A 21,697-nucleotide genomic window follows, 5' to 3' on the forward strand; every position below is an offset into this window, starting at 1 on the left:
CAAGGTTAATTTTTGTTTTTATTAATCACTTTAAACATAATATTTTTCTTAGTTATTATTATTAGATATTATGGGATTTTTTTTTTTTTTTGTAATAAAATGAAATTTAACCCTTTATAAAGCCGATATAGCTTTGTAGCGAACACACTCGCTCATGCTTTTGTATCTTTTAAAGTCATTTCATTAATATTATTCGTGACAATATTAATTCTTAATAATTAATATTATTATAAAATTAAATTAATGTTCGTTAAAAAATATAAATTTTATTTATAATAATTATATTGGTATGAGCTTCATGGTTATATAATTTTTTGTTAAATGCTCAACAAAAATTTAATTATACATGATTATCTTATGTTAATCTTTACTTTAATCAATATATTCATTTACTATCTTTCATAACCTTTTTCTTCTTTATATATTATAGTTTTTTATATTAAACTTTATGCTTATTAGAAGGTATACGTAATGGAATCTTTGTAAAATGTCACGAAAGAAATTTTAAAAGTTATAATTAAAGTCCGACAAAATCGAATGCCGATAAATTATGAAATGAATATAAATGTTATATGCATATTTCTAAATAAATATTTTTTTATAATTCTCTCTCTCTCTCTCTCTCTCTCTCTCTCTCTCTTTTTCTCTTTCTTTCTGTCTCTTTTTCTTCATCTCTCTACCAACTGCACACGACACAGTTGTCACCAAGCCAAATTCGGATATCTTTAACCACAAAATGTGTCTTATCGAGTATCTCATTTTGTAATACCGATCGTAAAGATTAACCACGAAGGCATAACTTTCGATGAAAAAGAAGAATACGATAAAAATAAATTCTCCAAGAAAATATTATATATCTTATATGGACAATTAGTAAAAACTTGAGAATAATAAAATGAAAGGAGAGCGAGAGAGAGAGAGAGAGAGAGAGAGAGAGAGAGAGAGAGAGAGAGAGAGAGAAGATAATCGTTAATATAGGAGAGAGTTGCCAAAATCATTCTACTTAAAATAATTTATGTTACTTTTCGTGTTTGGTATAAATTTTTATGCAATTTATTATTCAATCTAGTCATTTGATATTTATAATAACTACTGTAACATATTCACATACACACACAAGCGCGCGCGCATGCATACCACTTTTTTCAAGATGAATTAAGTTTTTTGTTTTTCTTTTTTACGTCTGTGTACGAAAATTATGATTTAAGTGGTCAGTCGGCCTAAATCGTATCTTATCTTTATAGTAATTAATTCGTGAAGAAAAAGAATATATATATAACAAATTTGTTATTAATAATAAAAAAAAACTATTCAAACGAATTTTATTAAATAATATATTTGTGATAATCAATTGGCGATAATATTTGTGCATGCATAATTCATCAATAGACGATGATTTAATCTAAAATATGTATAATATATATAAAAACAAATCAATTATCTTTGATCCTTGGCGTTACAGAAACGAATTATTTATTTATTACGATATGTATCTTTCTTTCTCTCTCCCTCTCTCTCTCTCTCTCTCTCTCTCTCTCTCTCTCTCTCTCTCTCTCTCTCTCTTGCCAAAAATAATATGCCACAAAAAAGTAACGCATATCTACGATCGTTTTGACGCGAAAAAAGTAGTTCGTTTCCTGCTTTCCATGCAGAGAATACAAACAGACAGAAGTACACAATCAAATAGACGCACACAACAAACAAACATTTCTAGCTAGACATATCCTCATCGTCCATATTTCTTTCTGTCTGCTGTTTTTATCCATCTCTCTCTCCCCCTCCCCCTCGCTTCCTCTCTTTATCTTTTTCTCTCTTTCTCTCTTAGGTTACATAATCCTGACGAAGTATAACGTTTGGTGGTGGTCACTCTGGTCGGCCATTATGCGAACAAGCCGCGTGTAAGCTCTCTCTCTCTCTCTCTCTCTCTCTCTCTCTCTCTCTCTCTCTCTCTCTCTCTCTCTCTCTCTCCACACATACACATACAGATGCTCGTCCTCTACCACTCATGGTATACTCTCTGGAAGGGTTCTCGAGACGATAATCGACTCAGCGGCCAATGGTGGTGGTAGATAGAGTAGTAGTGGGTGGCTCAAACTCCATGTAAAATGGATAGAGAGTCCGCCGCGTATTTTAGTACGATAGTATTGGTGGTTTACGTCAAAAGCGCGAAGAGGAGAGTGGTTGAGAAGGATGGAGGGGAGAAGGTAACAGCAGGTAAGGGGAAGTTACAGTGATAGTCATAGTCTCTAGAGTGGGGAGGGAGGCTAAAGCGAGCAAAATAGTGGGGAGATAGACGCGTGCAATAAAGACACACATACACACACTTCCGCACTAGTCGGGAGAAATGAGAAGACGACAACGACACGCGATGACGCGCAGGTGCGAGCAACCTCCCTCTCCTCCTTCTCTCTTTCTCTCTCTCTCTCTCTCTCTCTCTCTCTCTCTCTTTCACTCTCTCACTCTCGATTCGATACGTTTCTTATTTCCGTCCATTCCGGAGCGAACGACAAGGTCCTACGCGTGCGTTACGTCGACGATAAGCGTGCGCGAGCGCACACATATACATACATATAGCATACATAGATACATACAGTTGCAAAAGTAGTAACGAAGAGGAAGGGCAGCCAGCCGAGTCTCGTTTCATCCCGTCCCGACCCATCCCGTCCCGTCTCATCCCGTCCCTCATTCTCTTCTCTCCTCTCCTCTCCTCTTCTCTCCTCCCGTGCCAAATGAGTATACCTCCTTCTCTTCCTCTTTCTCCTCCTTCTACTTCATAGCCGTGCTACTGCTGCTCTATTACCACCTTCGCGTTCCTCGTCTCTTCTTCGTCGTCGTCCTCGCCTAGAAATATCGGCCACGGGAGTAAACTTTTTTGTCACGCGAGTGTGTGTCAGTTCTCTTTCTGTGTCTGTGCCTGTGTTTCTTTCTTTCTCTCTCTCTCTCTCTCTCTCTCTCTCTCTCTCTCTCTCTCTCTCTCTCTCTCTCTCTCTCTCTCTCTCTCTCTCTCTCTCTCTCTCTCTCTGTCTATCTCAATCTTTGTTTCTCTCACTATGTGAGCTTTTTTTAAATGTGTTCCGTGTCCAGGTCTATGTCTCTATCTGGTGTGGACTCTTCCTTGGCGCTGTTGTGTGACATGGACTTTAAGCGACACACATACACATATATATATATATATATATATATATGTAATATATATATATATACACATATATATATTCCTCTCTCTCTCCGACGTCTTTCGTCTCCCTTTTTCTATCTCTTTATCTCTTTCTGTGTATATTTATAACAAGAGGTAACGGTGGAGATGAGGACGACATGTTGCAGCCAAATTTAAAACGATCAAACAGTTTCCACGGGGACCACCTGGCCAAAGAGATACGAAAAAACCCAGACATTCAATTCCGATCTTTTCTTCTTCTTCTTCTTCTTCTTATCAATTTTATCATTCACTATTTTCTTTTTCTTTCTTTCCTCTCTTTACTTTCTTTCTTTTTCCTTCTTTTTTTATTGTTAAAAAATTTACACTAACGAACCTTTCCATCCCCTTTCCCATTCTCCTTTCTGATTTCTTCTTTTTCTCATTGTAAAGTGAATCCTTAACCCATACTCTTCTTTCATATAGAAACACCCACCTCCCACGTTGATCGGAACGATAATCGACGTCGCTTTACATCGCTGAATATCGACAAGAGCCACTCGGAATGCAGGTGACGTTGCTTATGGCATAAAACACGAACGGTTGAATGGTTGATTAAGAAAGCTGTTCTACAAGCATCATCGTGTACGATGGTGATTCCTAGACCAATGACATTCAGTGTGAGATACGCTTCAATGAAAATCTGTTTTCTTTTTTTTTTTCCTCTCTTTTCCTTTTCTCTTCTTTCTTTTCCTTATTTCTTTTTCCTTACTCCTCGTTGTAATAAAACGTTAATATTTTCTTTTTCTTTCTAAAAAAAAAAAAAAAAAAAAAAAAAAAAAGAAAGAAAAAAATCACAATTTTATCAAGCATTAACGGCGAATTGATTAGATTATATTCGAAAACGTTGTACGACGTCTTGGTCATTTATTTAATCGATCGAATTTCAAGGTCAATTGTCGCGAATCAAATCACCATCGTACAAAATTAAGTTAAAACTCTGACGTGTAAACGAAGAAAAGTAATAGAAAAAAAAAAGATCAATTTCTTTGCGATACCTTCGCGTTACGCGTCGTTAATGTACGAATGTATATAAAAATTTCTTAAAGCTTTTGCATAATGAAATTTGCATTATAAGTTTAATTAATTCAGGGTCACGAGGAGTCATCGTTTTAATAATTAACATTTATTATATATGTTCATGAAAGTTATCATAATGGCGTAAGGAATTAAAAAAAGCTTTAAAGAACATTAACGTTGGCGTGGCGAGTCTTTCGATCTCGAGTTATCGATCGATCATTTCTCTGTACCCAACGGTGTACATAAGTAATTATTAGGTAAGACGTCGAGAACCAAGAAGAAAGAAATAAAAAAAGAATACAAATACGATATAACAATGGAGGAAAAAAATTTATAGTGGGCTGATTCATTAACTAAATATATTATATAAACTTAAGAATCACGAATAAAAGTCGATGGGAAATTTATAAACGTAATAAACTGAATCTGAGCTGATTTTAATCGAAAAAAAATTATATTTATTTATATTTAAATGTCCCGATATGAATAGAGTTTATATTAATCTCTTTTAATATCTCGAATAAATGTTCGATCGGTGAACGTGTCTATATCAGAAATTTGTTTTTATTATTAAAAATAATTTTGATAAATATTTTATTCTTATATATATATATATATATATATATATATATATATATATACATATATATATTAATATAAGAATTAAAATTCAAACAAACAAACAAAAAAATAAGAAGTAAATGATTCATTAATTTTTTAATCGTAAAAGTAAATCAATCTTTCTTATGAATTAATTAGCATCCTCGATAATTAACTATTGAATAATAAGAATGCAAAGCATTTATTTATTTATTTAAAAAGAAAAAAGAAAAAGTGTAAAATGTAAAATACACGATGAATAATTCGGAAAAAATCTTTGAAAGAGAATAAGCGCATGAGAGAGTTCTCGATTTGCTGATTAATCAATCATATAAGAATACAATTTTTGTACTCGGTTATCGGCTACATTGAAGTAGACCAGTGACAATGCACATATACATACGTATGTACGTATATCATACGTATACACATACGTACGTACATACACATACACATACATACATTATAGGAACGTTAAGCGCCACGTACACGCCGTTCAAAATTAATTTCTACGCAAACTAAATTACGGTATTATCTTCTCGTTCGATGATAAAGCGTAGCGAGAATGCCAATCGTTTCTCTCGTTCGTTCGGTAACTGGCCATTTATATTTAACCGTTTCATGTTCTACTACAATTCCATAACGATCTTTCCTTTTGTAGAGAAAATTTTTTATTGAAAATGCAGTGATAAATTGATATTTTAAAAAGTAATTCTAGTTCTTTCAATATTATCATCGTTTAACCTGGTTTTAACAACTATTGAATTGTACAATAAGTGATATTGAAATTTTTCATATATTTTCATTTATTGCCTTTATAGAATTTATTAATTTCGGAATTTTCAATATTTTTCAATTTATATATTTTTTGTTTCACTCCATAGTAATAAAAAAAATTGAAAAATACTGAAAGATTTATTTGCATGTGACGTACATACCGCTTACAGTAAAAAATATTGAGAAAAAAGAAATTGCAAATTCATAAAAAAAAAAAATTATTCATTATTATTTACAGTAAAAAATATCGAAAAATAATATCAAAATTCTAACATTTATTCAGACCAATCCAATACTTTAACGCTAGTTTTCCTCTTTTATTTTTCTTTTTTTTTTAATTTTTTTTTTTTTTTTTATTTTTATTTTATTAAACTGAAAACACTTAAAATTGCAAACTTCCATTTGACCATACCGATCTTATTTTCAATTTGAAACATTATATCTTTCAAAAAAGTTTTGTCCGCTTAGAGCTTAGGTCATTTTTAAAAATAAATAAATAAAATATTGTGAATAAAACGTATCGGAAAACTTTTCGTTAGACTTAATAAATCAAACGATAAAATCGATGGATCTTATAAAAAAAAAAAAAAAAGAATCACGTGACTGTAGTCAAGTGTAATACCTAGCCAAAAAGAAGCAGAAAAAGAAATAGAAAAAAGATTGCAGCCTTGGACATTAAAACGCGACCCTAGCGAACGATCCTCGAGATACAAGAGGTACGTGATATTGCAAAACCACTGAGTCGCCCGGATCCGATAATAGACACACCAAGGAATTTCTCGTAATCGGCCTACCCTTTTTAGTTCCTTATTTTATATCTTTCATTATTTCTATTCTCTCAAGCTAATCAATCAAATTTCGTAGTGCAATGCAATTATTTTATCAAAAAAGGAAATAAAAAAAGAAAAAAAAGAAAAAAAAGAAAAAAGATAAAGAAATCAGAACAAAACAGAACGAAACAGAATAGAACAGAACAGAAAAATAGAAAGAAAGAAAGAAGAAAAGAAAGAAAGAAAAATAAATTGTAAAATATAAAATAAGAAGGAGAGAAAAGATAGAGAAAAAAGAAGAAGAAGAAGAAGAAGAAGAAAAAGAATAATAATAAATAAACGATAACTGAGAATAGATATTTTTTAATAAGAGAATCAAGTACGAAATAATGATCCTGGATATTTTTCGCAAGCATAATTCCCTCCCCCTCTCCCACCATTGCATCTATACACTTGTAACCCCCTTGGCATAGATCGAAAATACGAGGCAATCCGTACGAGCTTGTAGGAGAGTAGGAGAATGAGGTTTCTTCTCTTCGTCTCTCATCTTCTTCTTCTTCTTCTTCTACTTTTTCGTTCATGTATGTACATAATACATATGTAAAAACTTAATATATATATATATATATTTATATATATATGCGTTTTAAAGAGACCCTCTGTGACTATTCGAGGTTACGTGTTTGACTTCGTATGTATAGTAGTGCCCACGATGATGGCCCAGAGCCACGCAACTTGGCACAGCATTTTCGGCCAACGCGTTGTGTAACGCAAACTACTTCTCGTATCGAGAAAGAGTGTCCCTTTAAGAAAGAGTGTGTGTGTGTGTGAAAGAGTGAGAGAAAGAGAGAGAGAGAGAGAGAGAGAGACTCCAGCCAAGCGCAACATCGAAGCTCTACGTTGCGTTCGCCTTCTAGTTCGTCCCGCGACGTCGCCGAGAAGGCAACGCTTTGTGTTTTCTTAAACGAATCGAAACGTGTATTACGAGGATTTGAAATCTATTCGATTAGTTAGTATCGTTAGTTAGATAGATCAAGTTGTTATACCAAAGAAATTATTTCTCTCGATTCTCTTTATCTATTGATCTATTTATCCATCTATTCATCCATTTATTCATTTATCTATTTTTTTCTTTTTTTCTATCTTTCTTTCTTTTTTTCTTTATAGCGAGTCTCGATCAATCTTTCTCATTAGATCGTATTTTTATTCATAGCTTTTTCATGATGATATATTTCTGATAACGTTGACGATCCTTTCGTAAAAGAGTGTGTATGTGTGTGTGTGTGTGTGTCCTTTCCAACATTCTATCGAGTTCGTCGAATTGAGAGAAAAATTATCATTAAGAGATTATCGTTAAGATTTCCGGCAAACTCTGTCTTTTTTTTTACGTCCCTGAGCTTGAAATATTAATCGGATTTTTAACTATGACGGGATATAGAGTTCTCTCCTCTCTCTCTCTCTCTCTCTCTCTTTCTCTCTCGAAATGTTTGAAATTAAAAGGGGTGGGATAGAAAAATGTAAAGAGTAAACGTGTCGTATTCGAACGTCGACAAGCTTTATATCATTAATTTCACTCGTCGGAAGATCGTGAACACGCGATGTGTATCAACGTCGGAAGGCAGAATCGATCGTTAAGCTCGTTTAGCCCGCAAAGTGGTCCAATTACAAGCGTTACCGCCATGTGCGTGTACGTGTACATGTGTGCGTGTGTGTATATGTGTGTATGTGTGTGTTAGCTTTGCTCGGTCTAGAAAGGGTGACGATGATCGCGCGTTAAAAACAATTCCCACGTGCGTTCGTTCGCGACGATCAAAGTATCTTCGAGAAAAAAAAAAAGGAAAAAAAAAAAGAAAAAATAAGAAGAAAAGAAAAAGAACAAAAAATGCACAAAAAAAAAAGAAATAAAAATGAAAAGAAGGACGAAAAAGAAAAGCTCGATTTTTCTTTCATTCGAGAAAAAAAAACTTTTTCTCTTTTCGATTTTACCGTATTTTGAATTTTTTTTAACATTATCTTCAGTTTCACGCGAAAGAATTTGTTTTTTTATCTTTTCATGTTAGCTTTATTAGCCTGTCTTGAGTACACTCGACGTGAGTCAGTTAAATAGACAGACAGACAGACAAAAAACTCATCGTGTATTTCTAAATTGTGCTAAACATTACGGAATCAACTACGGAATACAAGTCTAACTCGCTAACGATAGATTTTATACGATATTTAAGGAAGTTTGCAAATTATTCAGAGTATTTAATTTACCTCAAACGCGATTTTATTAGTACATAATTTAACAGAAAAATGATATTAAATCGAAGATGACTTGGAAAATTTGTTTCTAATTAAATCGATATCTAAGATGTTATAACTATTATTAAAATTTGTTATTAAATCAATAAAAAAAAAAAAAAGGTTTTACCATTTATCAAGTAGAGAGCTTTTTTTATCGTCGAGGTGAAATTGTCAATATTAATGAGTATAACATTATTATGGACAAATCATAATAATTAATTTATTATTTTCTTCTCGTTGGGTCAAATAAAATTTCTAAGAACTAAACTATGAGCGATTAAAGTGAAATTGTTGATGGACGAAATGTCCATCGATAATAATTCGAATCAAGTTAAAAAAAAAAAAGAGATTATAAATAAATATCGAAGTTTTTATCGAAATCGTTTATAAAATCTAATTACTCTCGTCCTTGATGGTCCGTGAATCGTTAAGAAAATAGAGAAAAATAATGATCAAAAGGACGTACTTTGGTGCAGGGTAAAATAATTACGTACGAAGAAGGAGAGAATGTGTTTTGGATCAAAGCCAAGGGTTGTGGTGGGGATGGGGGAGGCTTTGAAGAGATATATATCTTGCGTGCAGTAATCTTTTATCTCTCTCTTTCTCTCCCTCTCTCTTCCTCCCTCTCTCCCTCTCTCTCTCTCTCTCTCTCTCTCTCTCTCTCTCTCTCTCTCTCTCTCTCTCTCTCTTGAACCCGATTTTAGCGACTCGAATCATCATCCTTGTCGTCGTTCTCGTCACAGTTGGCACGGAAACGATAGCTAAGAGGGATAATAAATCTAGAGAGGTAGTTTTCTAGTAGATGAAGAAGAAGAAGAAGAAGAAGAAGAGGAGCAGGAGGAGGACGATTTTAAAGATTTTCTTTATCGATATAGAACTTCTTCTTTTTAATTTATCTTTCGGAAAGGCTAAGTTGCGCGATGTACATAATAGTTAATAGTTATTGTGCAATCCCGCGAAGCGTGCACCACGTAGTAGTTCTCTCTCTTTCTCTCTCTCTCTCTCTCTCTCTCTCTCTCTCTCTCTCTCTCTCTCTCTCTCTCTAGAATCCTGTTGTCGCCTCTAACTTTTCCTCTAGCCTAGATGGAGTCTAGCCGATTCGACGATATGGTCTTTAGTCGTTGACTAGTCGTCGCCCGTTACGTGCATCCGCGGAATTATTCCTCGTCTAATCGAATAAAACAAATATATTAGTAAACAGTGTCGTATTATCGATGCAGTAGTAATAGTAGTAATAATAATAATAACATTAATAATAATAATAATAATAATAATAATAATAATAATAATAATAATAATAATAATAATATTGGTAGTAGTATAGTGGTGGTGAATGAAAAACATACGTATCTCTGTGTTGATAAAAGAGTCAAAGGAAAATATCTTTTTTCTTCTTAGAATCGATCGTGCATGTATGCGATCATGCGACGCGAATCATCGTTTCTTATCATCCATATATAATCTTTACGATGATGTGTTGTTGTTATTGTTATTGTTCTGTTGTGTTGCATTAGGAGCGCCCAAATTTCTTTCATATCCGTGTAATTTTCAATTGAAAATATAAATTGTTTTTTTCTTTTATTATTTATTATAATTAATCGTTATAACGCGATTATCAATCGAATGTGTATGGATGTACGAGTAATATAATAGCATGCTGCTTTATATAGATATATGTAATAACGTAAATTATGATATGGATTAAGAAAATTATTTTGGAGAATGATTGTTTTAATTATTTGTTATTTATTTGTCATTCAATTATTTGTTATCTTTCTTTTACTTTGTTTTCTTTTCTTTTTTTTTCTTTTCTTTTTTTTTTTTGATTGTTATCTAAATTTATACCGCATTTCATTGATTTCAATATCTTCATTCAATTCAGTATCGCGACCTATACAAATCAAATTTAGAACGAAGGTTAAAATACGGACGTCACGATTTAGAAGTCGATCGAGGATAAGATAAGAATGCTTTTATTACGATTTTATTTTTACGACGATGTAACTGTGATACGATTTCTTCTCTTAACATTTTTCTCTTATTTTCTCTTTCTCTCTCTCCCTCTCTCTCTCTCTCTCTCTCTCTCTCTCTCTCTCTCTATCTCTCTCTCTCTCATTATAGATAAGAGTATAAGTGTATTCAAACATTAATGCAAAATTATATGAATGATCTCAGTTATAATATTTGCATGTATCTCTCAAGTATGCATCGAGAAATTATGTTACATCGTGAAATTTCTTTGAATCTTGATAATATTAGAAGCCACTTACGTTTGGAATTAAAATGAAAAGAAAGAGAGAGAGAGAGAGAGAGAGAGAGAGAGAGAGAGAGAGAGAGAGAGAAAGACAGAAGCAATATTACGTTTTATCGAGAAATTACGAAAGATTTAGTATTTTTATGTGTGCGTGTGCGTATGTGTGCGCGTGTATGTGCGTATGTATGTTTATATATATATATATATATATATATATATATATATATATTATATATATACATTTATTATAATATTTATTATATAACATTTATTATATATATAATAAATGTTCAAGCTAAGTCAAGATTATACATAAATGAGAGAGAATATTTTCTAGAATTTTTATTACATAAAAAATGACGTAATAATCATTATTATTCTTCGATTGATCATGATCATCCATCGATCATGATCGTATTGGATTCATATTTTCGAATCGTTCACGCCTCCCATATTCTTCTTTCGTCGTATATACAAGAACGAAACGATTTTATCATTTGAAGACTTGTGTGTGCGTGCGTGCGTGCATGTGTATCTATGTTTGTGTGCACGTGTATGTTTATGTGTTCGTATTCGTGATATTTATTTTTCTTTCTCTGTATGTTGTCTGAGTTCGATTCTTGTTCAATCGCATTCGACGAACATCCGCATAAATGCGCGTTATTTGAAACTCGAAATTGACCTCTTGAATACGGAATCGATTTCGCTCTCGGCTATCGAAAATTTATCGTATTTTCTTCGATATATTTTTCTCATTAAAATTTGCAAAGTTGAAATAAAATGGAAGCACGATTACGTATTTATTTATTTATTTTCTTTTTTTTGCCTTTTTTCTTTCGTATTATTTACTAAGCGATATATTTTCTCTTCTTTTTTTTTTTTATTTTTTTCTTTTCAAATACACGCAATTTTTTTTTATTACCGTTTTTATATCCCGTTAAACACGTTCGATCGTGATCCTTCCTTCGCTTTTATATATATATATATATATATATATATATATATATATATATATATATATAAAATATTCTTTTCTTGCAAATTACCGACGATGTCGTAATAATTGTCGTTTTCTTTTTTTGTCTTCTTTTTCTATTTTTTTTTTTTTTTATTTAATTTAAGTACTTTATTATTATAATTTTAAAGAGAACTATATTTAATTTGTTTCGATTGAATTTGAAGAATCGAAAGTGTTTCGTTTGAGACGCGTAATCGACAGAAAAATAAAATAATCGGAATGCATAGTTCAATCGTGCCGGTCACGCCGGATGCACTTCTTTGTTACGTAAATTTTGACGATGTAATTTACATAGAAAGAAAGAGAGAGAAAGAGAGAGAGAAAGAGAAAGGAAGGGAGATAGAAGGAGAGAGAGAGAGAGAGTCGATCACCTTCATATTCGATATTCACATTATTTTTCCTTGAGTTTCTAAACGTTTTATTTTAACATATCATTCTCGTAGCCTCTCCCTCTGAAGGTCGCAATTGTATAACAACGTCACCAACGAGTGTAACAATTGGATTGCGACGTATGGAATGTAAAAGCGTCTCTTTTCTTTTTTTTCTTCCTCTTCCTCTCCTTCATCGTCATCGTCATTATTATCGTCGTCGTCGTCGTCGTCGTCGTCGTCATTGATCGTTCTTTTCTCGGACGATATAAAATAGCGATTGTAAAGTACCCACGACCATTAGTTTTATTACAGTATTAGCTTATCTCATTAGAATATCGTAGATTGTGTCTATGTGATTTCATATATGTACGTGTTATATATGTGCGTGGATGCGTGTGTGCGTGCGAATGTGTAGTTGACGATGATGTATGGTCCAAGGTCGTGAACACGATTGTGTAACCGAGTTACACCGTGGAATAGTGAACTCAAACTCCATGAATAACAGCTATTTTTCTTTTCTTTTTTTCTTTTTTCTTTTTTTTTTTCAAATCGAATAGGAATATAATGAAATATTCTATTGGAAATTTTTAAGATAATGAATCTATCTTCTCTCTTTCTCTCTCTCCTTCTTTTCTTTTCGTTCGACGTATAAGATGACGTTGATTAAAACAGAGATAGGAATACACATTTGTTATATGAAATATAATATGAAGTTTTTATGGTATATGTTATGATAAGAGAATACGTTTGTCTTCTTCAAGGTGGGGTCTCGACAAGATAAAGATACATACGTGTACGTTAAAGACAAACATATATTTCATAGACGTAGTGTGTTCACTTTGGTCGGCATCCAGCTTATTAAGAGAGCTCCGAGAAGTTCTCTTTGCAAAAGGTGCCCTCTCTTATTTGTGTTTATGCAACCGATTCGAGAGAACTGCATTTACGTCAGTTCGAATATACGTATCGCGAACTAGACCGCGGTGTGAAACTGTCGATGGGATTATAAATTCAACGAAATCGAATTTTCCTTCGTTCCGTGTGTAAGATCGAGAGAAAGAGAAAGAGAGAGAGGGGGGAGGGAGGAAGGGAGGGACGATTATTCGATCAATAAGAATTTCAATAAACGACGAATATTAAACGTAAACGTAATTAAGGAAGGAAATAGTCGGATAGAAAGTTTTAATTAACTTATTGACTTTATTATCTTCGAAAAACTTTTAGATAATTAAAATTCATTCGCATATCGTCCGATAAGATTAATTACGCTTATTCGTCCATTTTGTTAATGAGTTGTTAGATGATTGCTTTAGGCGTGTTATATATTCTCCTAATGACCATTTTTTATCGATTCAATGACGTATCAAAAATATATTTCCTGCACGAGGACGTTTGATCAAACTAAAGGTGTTTTTCTGTTTTTCTTTTCTTTTTTTCTTTCTTTCTTCTCTCATCAATATTTTCTGTTACGAGTAGAAAGGGACGTGGGTCTAAGGGTTCAGAAAGAGAGAGAGAGAGAGAGCGAGAGAGAGAAAAGAGAGAGAGAGAGAAAAGCCAACGCGAATACGTCGTCCAGGTACCAGGGAGAGTTTAGTTGGGATTATTATTAGAACGTCGTCTTCTCGTTGCGCGCTTTGTCGAGAGGAAAATAGCATCAGCTGACACCATTTCGGTATAAAAATCTTCTTCCCTCAGTTTTCGCTACGTGTGCTTACCATCTAACCAGAAGGTATACATATCGTGTTCGGCTTTTTGTTAATTCAACGAAGGGAAAATAAAATTTGTGATAAAAACAAAAAAGAGAGAAAGAGAGAGAGAACACATCGAAATAAATTATTTGTTTATTTAGTTCTTTTTTTGGTTATTTATTTATTTTTTCGAATTATAATTCCTCGAGAATTATACCAATTTTGTTCTCTACGTGAAAACAAAATTTGAAAGTAGGAATAAGGAAATAAAGATACATAAACATTTCTTTTTTAAATTATATATTGCATATTTTCGAGGATTTTGTTTCATGAAAAAAAAAAAGAAACAAGAAATAATGTTTGAAAAAAATTATACATACGCACGAACGCATAGACGGACAAAAATAAAGTACATTTTTCTCTTGTTCTTTTCTTAAATTAAATCTTGGATAAAAATAACGATAAAGATAAAATGATGTACTTTAATTTCTTATAAACTATATCTTCTAATTATATGCATCTTCCAATAGTTGAAATTCTTAAAAATAGATAATGACAGAAAAAGCAAAAATGTTCAGGAGTTCCGATAAATTTATATGGTAATTATGAATAATCGATAAGTGCACGTGCACTTGACATAAAGAGAGAGAGAGAGAGAGAGAAAGAGAGAAAAAACAAAAGCATCGTTGAAGTGATAAAACAATGTGCCAGAAACACATTCGAAGAATATTTCAAAGTCCGTTGATGCTTCGTTTACGAGCTTTCAAACATCTCGAACACGTATAGTGAACGTCGTATCGCGAAAAGTAATTACTCACTCGTTGATGGCATACCTATTCGTCGAAACAATTGGAATTTGTCACGCGATTTCACCGTGTTTGCGGGCTTTTTAGTAGTGTGAGCTGGATTGTGTACGCTTTGACTACTAACGGGGTGAAAATTTTAACTGGTATAAATGAACGAACGAAACGCCTATTATTTTTCTACAGTAATTTTCTAGGCGCTCTTGAAATTTTCACAAAAACAACAAACCAAAGAATGAACTGCTATTATATATATATATATATATATATATATATATATATATATATATATACATATAATGTGTCGTTTAAATCGACTGTACATGTAAAAAATATAATAAATCGATATTTTTATTATCTGTAAAAATTTGTTGTGAAACAACAAAAAAGGAAATAATAATTTATTTTACGTTGGATGAACACAAAAAACACTTGTCCAATCAACAATATTATTAAAATTTATCCTTCTGACAGGATTATTAAAACAGACAAATCCGTAGGCAAAAAAATATAATCGAATTTAAGTCATAGAGTATGTAGAATTAAATAAATTATTTAGACGTCTATGCCTCTGTGATATTATTATTAAATCGCAGACAGACAAATCAATACGAAAGTATTGTCCAATTCACTCCTCTTTTCATTTTTTTTTTTGTTTTTTCAAACAAAGTTATACTATTATTTTTATACCGTGATATTATTAAATAGAACGAATCTTTACAAAAAAAAAAGTAATAAACCAATTCATTTTAATTCATCAAATCGAGATCAGTCCGTAAACGAAATTACGAAGGAAAAAAGTTTTACAAAGATTTGAAATAGCAAAAAGGGTGGGAGGGCGGTTGGGAGGAAAGTAAGGGATGTTGGGAGAAGGGTTAGTAGAAAGGAGAGAGTAAAAATTAAAGTAACAGGTGAGAAATTAAATGGCAAATAAAAAGAAGGATCAAAAAGTTTGGAATAACGAGATGGTCAGAGAAAACTAGATTATAGAAAAAGAGAGAAAGGAGAGCGAAAGAGAGAGAGAGAGAGAGAGAGAGAGAGAGAGAGAGAGAGAGAGAGTGAGAAAGAGAAGTAAAGAAAAGAGCACAAACAAACGGAAGCGAGCGAATAAGAGATTAACAGGGCAGTTGGGGCTCGTGCCAGATGCGCGTTTACACGGGCCCTGAATACTGTAAATGCACTATCTGGTACGACATCTCTCCTGTCGCCGCCACCATTGATGGTCCTCGACGTCGATGCTGCTCCTTTTGACACTTTAAATGTGCGGAAGAAAAAAACGAAGAGAGAGAGAAAGAGAGAGCGAGAGAGAGAGAGAGAGAGAGAGAGAGAGATGAAGAAAGAGAAAGATTCCACTATTTTTTTCTTTCTTTTTTTTTTCTTGTATTTTTTTTTCTTTTTTTCTTTCTTTTCATGTCTACGTTAAAAAAAAATGATAATTGCACACACAAAAAAAAAAAAGAAATAAGAAAGAAAAAAGAAAAGAAAAAGAAATTATTAGTCAAATTAATAAATTTTCAATTTTGCTTGAAAATCTTATTTTACGCACATATCGTGTAAACACAATTTTATTATTATTTCATTCGAATTTACCCACGGAAATTATAAACGTGATAACACTCTCTCAATAGTCAATTTTTCGCTTGGTCCTTAAGATTTGAATCATTTAAATTGAATAATTTAACGATGTTGAACGAACAGTAAATGTTGATTTTATTATATGATATTTTTACGAAATTCGGTTGGAAATATTATTACTTTGTAATATAAAATTTGTGATTCGTGCAGCGTTGTGAAAGTTTATCGATCCATTAATTAAATGCACTTTCTTTTGCATGTTTACCGTTCTCATTATCGTAGATATAATTTACGATAGCTTTGATTGTATTGAATGTGATAATTTTATCGAAATAATCGTCGATCAAATTATAGCTTGATTGCATGTAGATACCAAATTTATCATTTTATTTATATTTAAACAGATATATATATATATATATATACACACACATACATACTCACACATTTGATCATGATCAATTACTTCACATTTATTTTCATTTTCATCCAATTAAAAAAAAAAAAGCATAAATTGACGTATGTTCTTTTTTTAATTTTCTTGTTCCAAAAAAATTACATAAAAACATTGAATTTATACGATTTGATTATCGACGAAATAATATAATTTTTAATGTATTATATTATATAACACAAAGGGAAAAAGTAAGAAAGACAAGAAATGTGAACGAATTATTGAGATAACTTTAAATTACTTTAATTAAAATTAATACTTATTGTAAAAAAAAAAAAAACAAAAAACAAAAAAAGAATATTGTGAGAAAGGATATGGATTTGAAGGAGAGAAAAAAACAAGAGAAAAATGAAGGCAACGAACAATGATAATGAAGAATCGAGAATCGACGATTTTAATGAAGTCCGGTACGTGAACGTGATGAACAACGAGGGCAGAGACTGCGTGTACATCTTGATTCGAGTCTTTGACCTCGTACGCTTCATCCCAATGAAGACTCAACCCTTCAGCAACGTGCAATTATCACCGGCTAATAATGGGCGTCCCAATACTGTCTATATCTTCTTTTTCTTCGTCGTCTGTGTTGTCATCGTCATCGTCATCGTCATCGTCACCGTCATCATCGTCCTCGTCGTCATCATCGTCATCATCGTCATCATCGTCGTTATTCTTGTCGATTTTAACGATATTACCTGTGACTTAATCCATAAAAAAAATTTGATAAAATTTGTTACGTTATTAAGACAAAGAAAAAAAAATCATTTTAAAAAAAGAAAAAAAAATAACGAAACGATTATCATCATAAGACGTAAGATTTCAATTTATCAATGCAAATGTTAAATAATTAACATTTAAAATTAATTTATTTAAAATAATCATTGTATTTTAACTTAAAAAGTTTTCCATTTTTTTTTCTCTTTATATTTAATATTTGTAATAATTAGATATTTACATCGATGATATATTGATATATACCTAAAAATATATATTTTTATAATTGTAAATAGTTTTGTTATATAATTGTAACTATAAATATATATATATATATATATATATATATATATATATATATATATATTAAGTACGATGTATATATATATATATATATATACATAGTATTTATAATATAATAATTAGGTAGTCTATGAATCTCATCGCATATATTTTAATTCGTTAATTTCGAGTCATCGAGTTTTTAAGATTAAACTCAAAAATATCTTTCTATCTATAATTTTCATTGCGTTATCAATTCATTCTATTTTACTGCGTTATCTATTCATTCTATTTCGGTTCTTACATTACGTAAAAAATACGTTTGTCATAATGACATTAAAGAAAAAAAAAACTAATATGCTTAGAAAAACTTACGTTTATTGTTTATTCCGACTATCTTTCGCAAAATTGTTTCAATAATAATTTGTTGTAATCGAAAATTGGTTTTCTATAAGAAATTTTTGATTAAAAAGAAAAAAAAAATATATATATATTATAATAAATTACAACCGTTTCTGAAAATCATTTTTTCATATCTCTTACGTTATTTGTCATCATTATTTTTGATTTAACGATAAGAATAACAATCGAAATTCAAACATCAAAATTATTGTATTCGAATAATAAAAATCATACCACTCACTGATCACAATTCATTTCATGTCTCGTCTCTTATCACCAAAACTTTGCAAGTATTAACGAAATATCTATTATCTTTATTATTTCAAATTAAAAATATATATATTAAAGAGATTCCCTTAAATATTATAATTTTGTGAATATAATTTGACTTCAATCAACAAATTTAATGTTCAATCGACAGTAATTGATTTATCAAATTTTATTAAAAACATTTTTAAGATTTTATTCATGAGTTTTGAATGATTATAAGTATACTTTTTAATTGGAATGAAAAGTAGAATATAAAAAGTATTACAATAAATTCTCCAATATCTTTAATCTAAAAATAATAATAAAAGATATAAGACGGATAAATCTTAAAAAAAATTTTTTGAACTTTTTCCTTCTTCAAAAATCAGAGATCATTGAATAGTTCTATTTCTTCCATTTATCGCGAGCTCTTATCACTTCTGTTTTATATTTTTCTTTTCATCCTTTTATAATTGTTTTTAATTTTCTTTCTATCTTATCGAACTATTCGTTAGTTGTTTCTAATTTTAAGTAATATTCTATGATAAGAATAGTATCGAACTTCAAATATCGAATTTCAATTCCAATTTTCTCGGTAGGGATCGATTTTTCGATTGATAAAAGAAATGTCTATTTTATAATATAATAATAAAAGGTGGTCAAAAAAAAAAATGACGACAACGCAGCATCGGCAAAATGGGCGACTGAGAATTCTATCGGCTGAGAGAAATGTGGCAGAGAATTCCACGAGAAAATATTTGGTTAAAAATAATTGGCCCTTAACGGCTAACAGATGGATGGCCTCGTGTTGCCAGAAATTTCTCAAAAGAGCAAGGTCGTTTGATAGGAAAAACTCCCTCTCATATATATGTGTATATATATATATATATATATATATATATATATATATATATATATATATATATATATGTATTTCTAATGCAAATCTTTCGTCATATTTTCGTTTATTATTTTGTGAATAAATTTCGCGATTAAACGATTCAATTTTTTTTTCTTTTTTTTTTCTTTTATTGATATTTTTATGAATTGTATACAAAACAAAAAGAAATTCTATTTTTTCAAAGAATTACATTTGGAAATAAAGATTGCGAAAGGATATATATATAATAGTTTTTCTTTCGTTTTTAATAGAAATCTTTTATTATATATTTGTTTATCTTTTCTTTTTTTTTATCGACGTTATTATAAGTTGTATGCGAAATGAAAAAAGAGATTTCATTTTTCAACAAAAAATATTACATTTGGAAATGAAGATCGTGGAAGAAATTAAAGAAAAAAGGATTACATGTACATGTATATTTTCTTTTTCTTTTATCCTGGCATCAAGTATCAACTCATTTTGAATGATCCTTTAATTTAGATCATGTTTAGATTATCAGAGAGCGGTTAGAGAATTAATATTTTTATTGTTACTCCATATTGTTCATTTTAATATCTAGTATTTGTATTATCGATTATTCACTGATATACATACATACATACATACATATATATATATATATATATATGTACATATATATATTACATATATATACACACACATATGCTATCACACGAGTATAATCGTATATAATCCTATAAAAGAAGGGCATATAAGGACGATATTTCTTGTTATTGAAGAGGAAATGGTGCGGACATAATTTTTAATGGATAGAGTTCTGTTTTATGATTATATCGAAGATCGTTAAGCGAAGAATATAGTAACGCCATCATTGAAGCCTTTTATTCTTTTCTCTGTTATAATCATCATACTTAACATAATAATTTCTTTTTTATAAGATTGTTAAATTTCTTTGAATGTCAATAGATTAATTACCCATCGATTTATATATATATATATTTACTATACTTTATATATGCATTATATATTTGTATTATACATTATATATATTTAAATAATTATTATTAATTAATATATATTAGTAATATAGTGATAAATATATATAAATTAATAACTATGTATATAATATAAATAACAATTAATAATATATAATTTTATATATTTATGTGCCAGTAATTATGAAAGTGGTATAAGTCAAAAATCTGTAAAAATAATATTTATCACTTCGTATTACATCGATTTAAATAATGATAATAAAAATAATAATAATAATAATAATAATAATAATAATAATAATATGAAAACACTTGGAAAATAAATAATAATAACACAACTTCAGTCACTTTCATAATCACAAACTCGTTATATTAAAAGTAATCGTTGCAAATGTCAAATGAAAATCATCGCATAAAATTAACACTTCTATTTCGATTTGTGAAAATTTCTTTACGGCTTTAAAACCGTGCCAAATGCGTGGCTCGTTGCTTAATTAGAAACGGAATAGTTCGTCTTACCCTAGCCGAGAGTGTAATAGTTTTAAGGTTAAGGTCTACACACGTAAAGAGGCGTTGCAAAATTCGATGCACCCGAATATTTGGCTAACCTAACCTGCCTTCTACTACTTCTTCTTCGTTTAACCCCCTTTCCCCATTTTTATTTGATCTCGTTCCAGGTAAAAGAGAAAAAGAAAGAGAGAACGTCGAAAGATACATATGTATGTATGTACTTGTAAATATAGAATCTCTTCCTTCGATACGTACATATGTACATACACACACACACACACACATTGTATATATATATATGTTTATATATATATATATGTTTATATATATATGTTTATATATATATGTTTATATATATATGTTTATATATATATATAAATAAACATATTTACATACAACACATGCACATGTACATATATATACATATACAATCGTGTGTCAGAATTGTGTAATCGTTACGAATCGTTTCGATCGTTACGTTCGTACAATTATGTGGCCGCAGTCGAACGAACGGTAACCGTTGTTACTTAACCTTCTTGACGTACGAATTGAGGTTAATTGCAGGGTAAAATAATTTTCGTGATACCCCTCTCAGATATTTTCTTGTTATTCCATCAGTTATCTTATTATTGTTGTATTTCTTTGTCTTTTCCATCCGCGTCTTACGATGAGTTTGCATTCCTCGTCTTCTTCTTTATCTTTCTTTTTTTCTTGTGGACAAAAAATATGGCGAAGGAAGAAATACTAACTTCATATAATTATATACATATATTCATAGTTTGTATTTATAAATGTCAAAATTAAATAAATATTATATAACAAATCTATATATATACATATATATATATATATATATATATATATATATATATATATA

The 21,697-nt window shown here is 30.6% G+C and overlaps 1 protein-coding gene across 5 annotated transcripts in view; it reads left to right on the forward strand.

Moving 5' to 3' along the window:
• Nucleotides 1-21,697, forward strand: part of LOC124429513 (DNA-directed RNA polymerases I, II, and III subunit RPABC3) — a 68,050-nt gene that overhangs the window by 45,016 nt on the left and 1,337 nt on the right. Inside the window, exon 5 of one of the 5 annotated variants that reach the window (XR_006943474.1) lies at nucleotides 3,623-3,707. The exons of the other annotated variants lie outside the window; for them this stretch is intronic. The gene's annotated coding sequence lies outside the window, so the exon portion shown is untranslated. The remainder of the gene's footprint in view (nucleotides 1-3,622; nucleotides 3,708-21,697) is intronic. 5 annotated transcript variants of the gene reach the window in all.

Source organism: Vespa crabro, chromosome 15 (genome assembly GCF_910589235.1).
Source record: "Vespa crabro chromosome 15, iyVesCrab1.2, whole genome shotgun sequence".
Classification (NCBI taxonomy): Eukaryota; Metazoa; Arthropoda; class Insecta; order Hymenoptera; family Vespidae; genus Vespa; species Vespa crabro.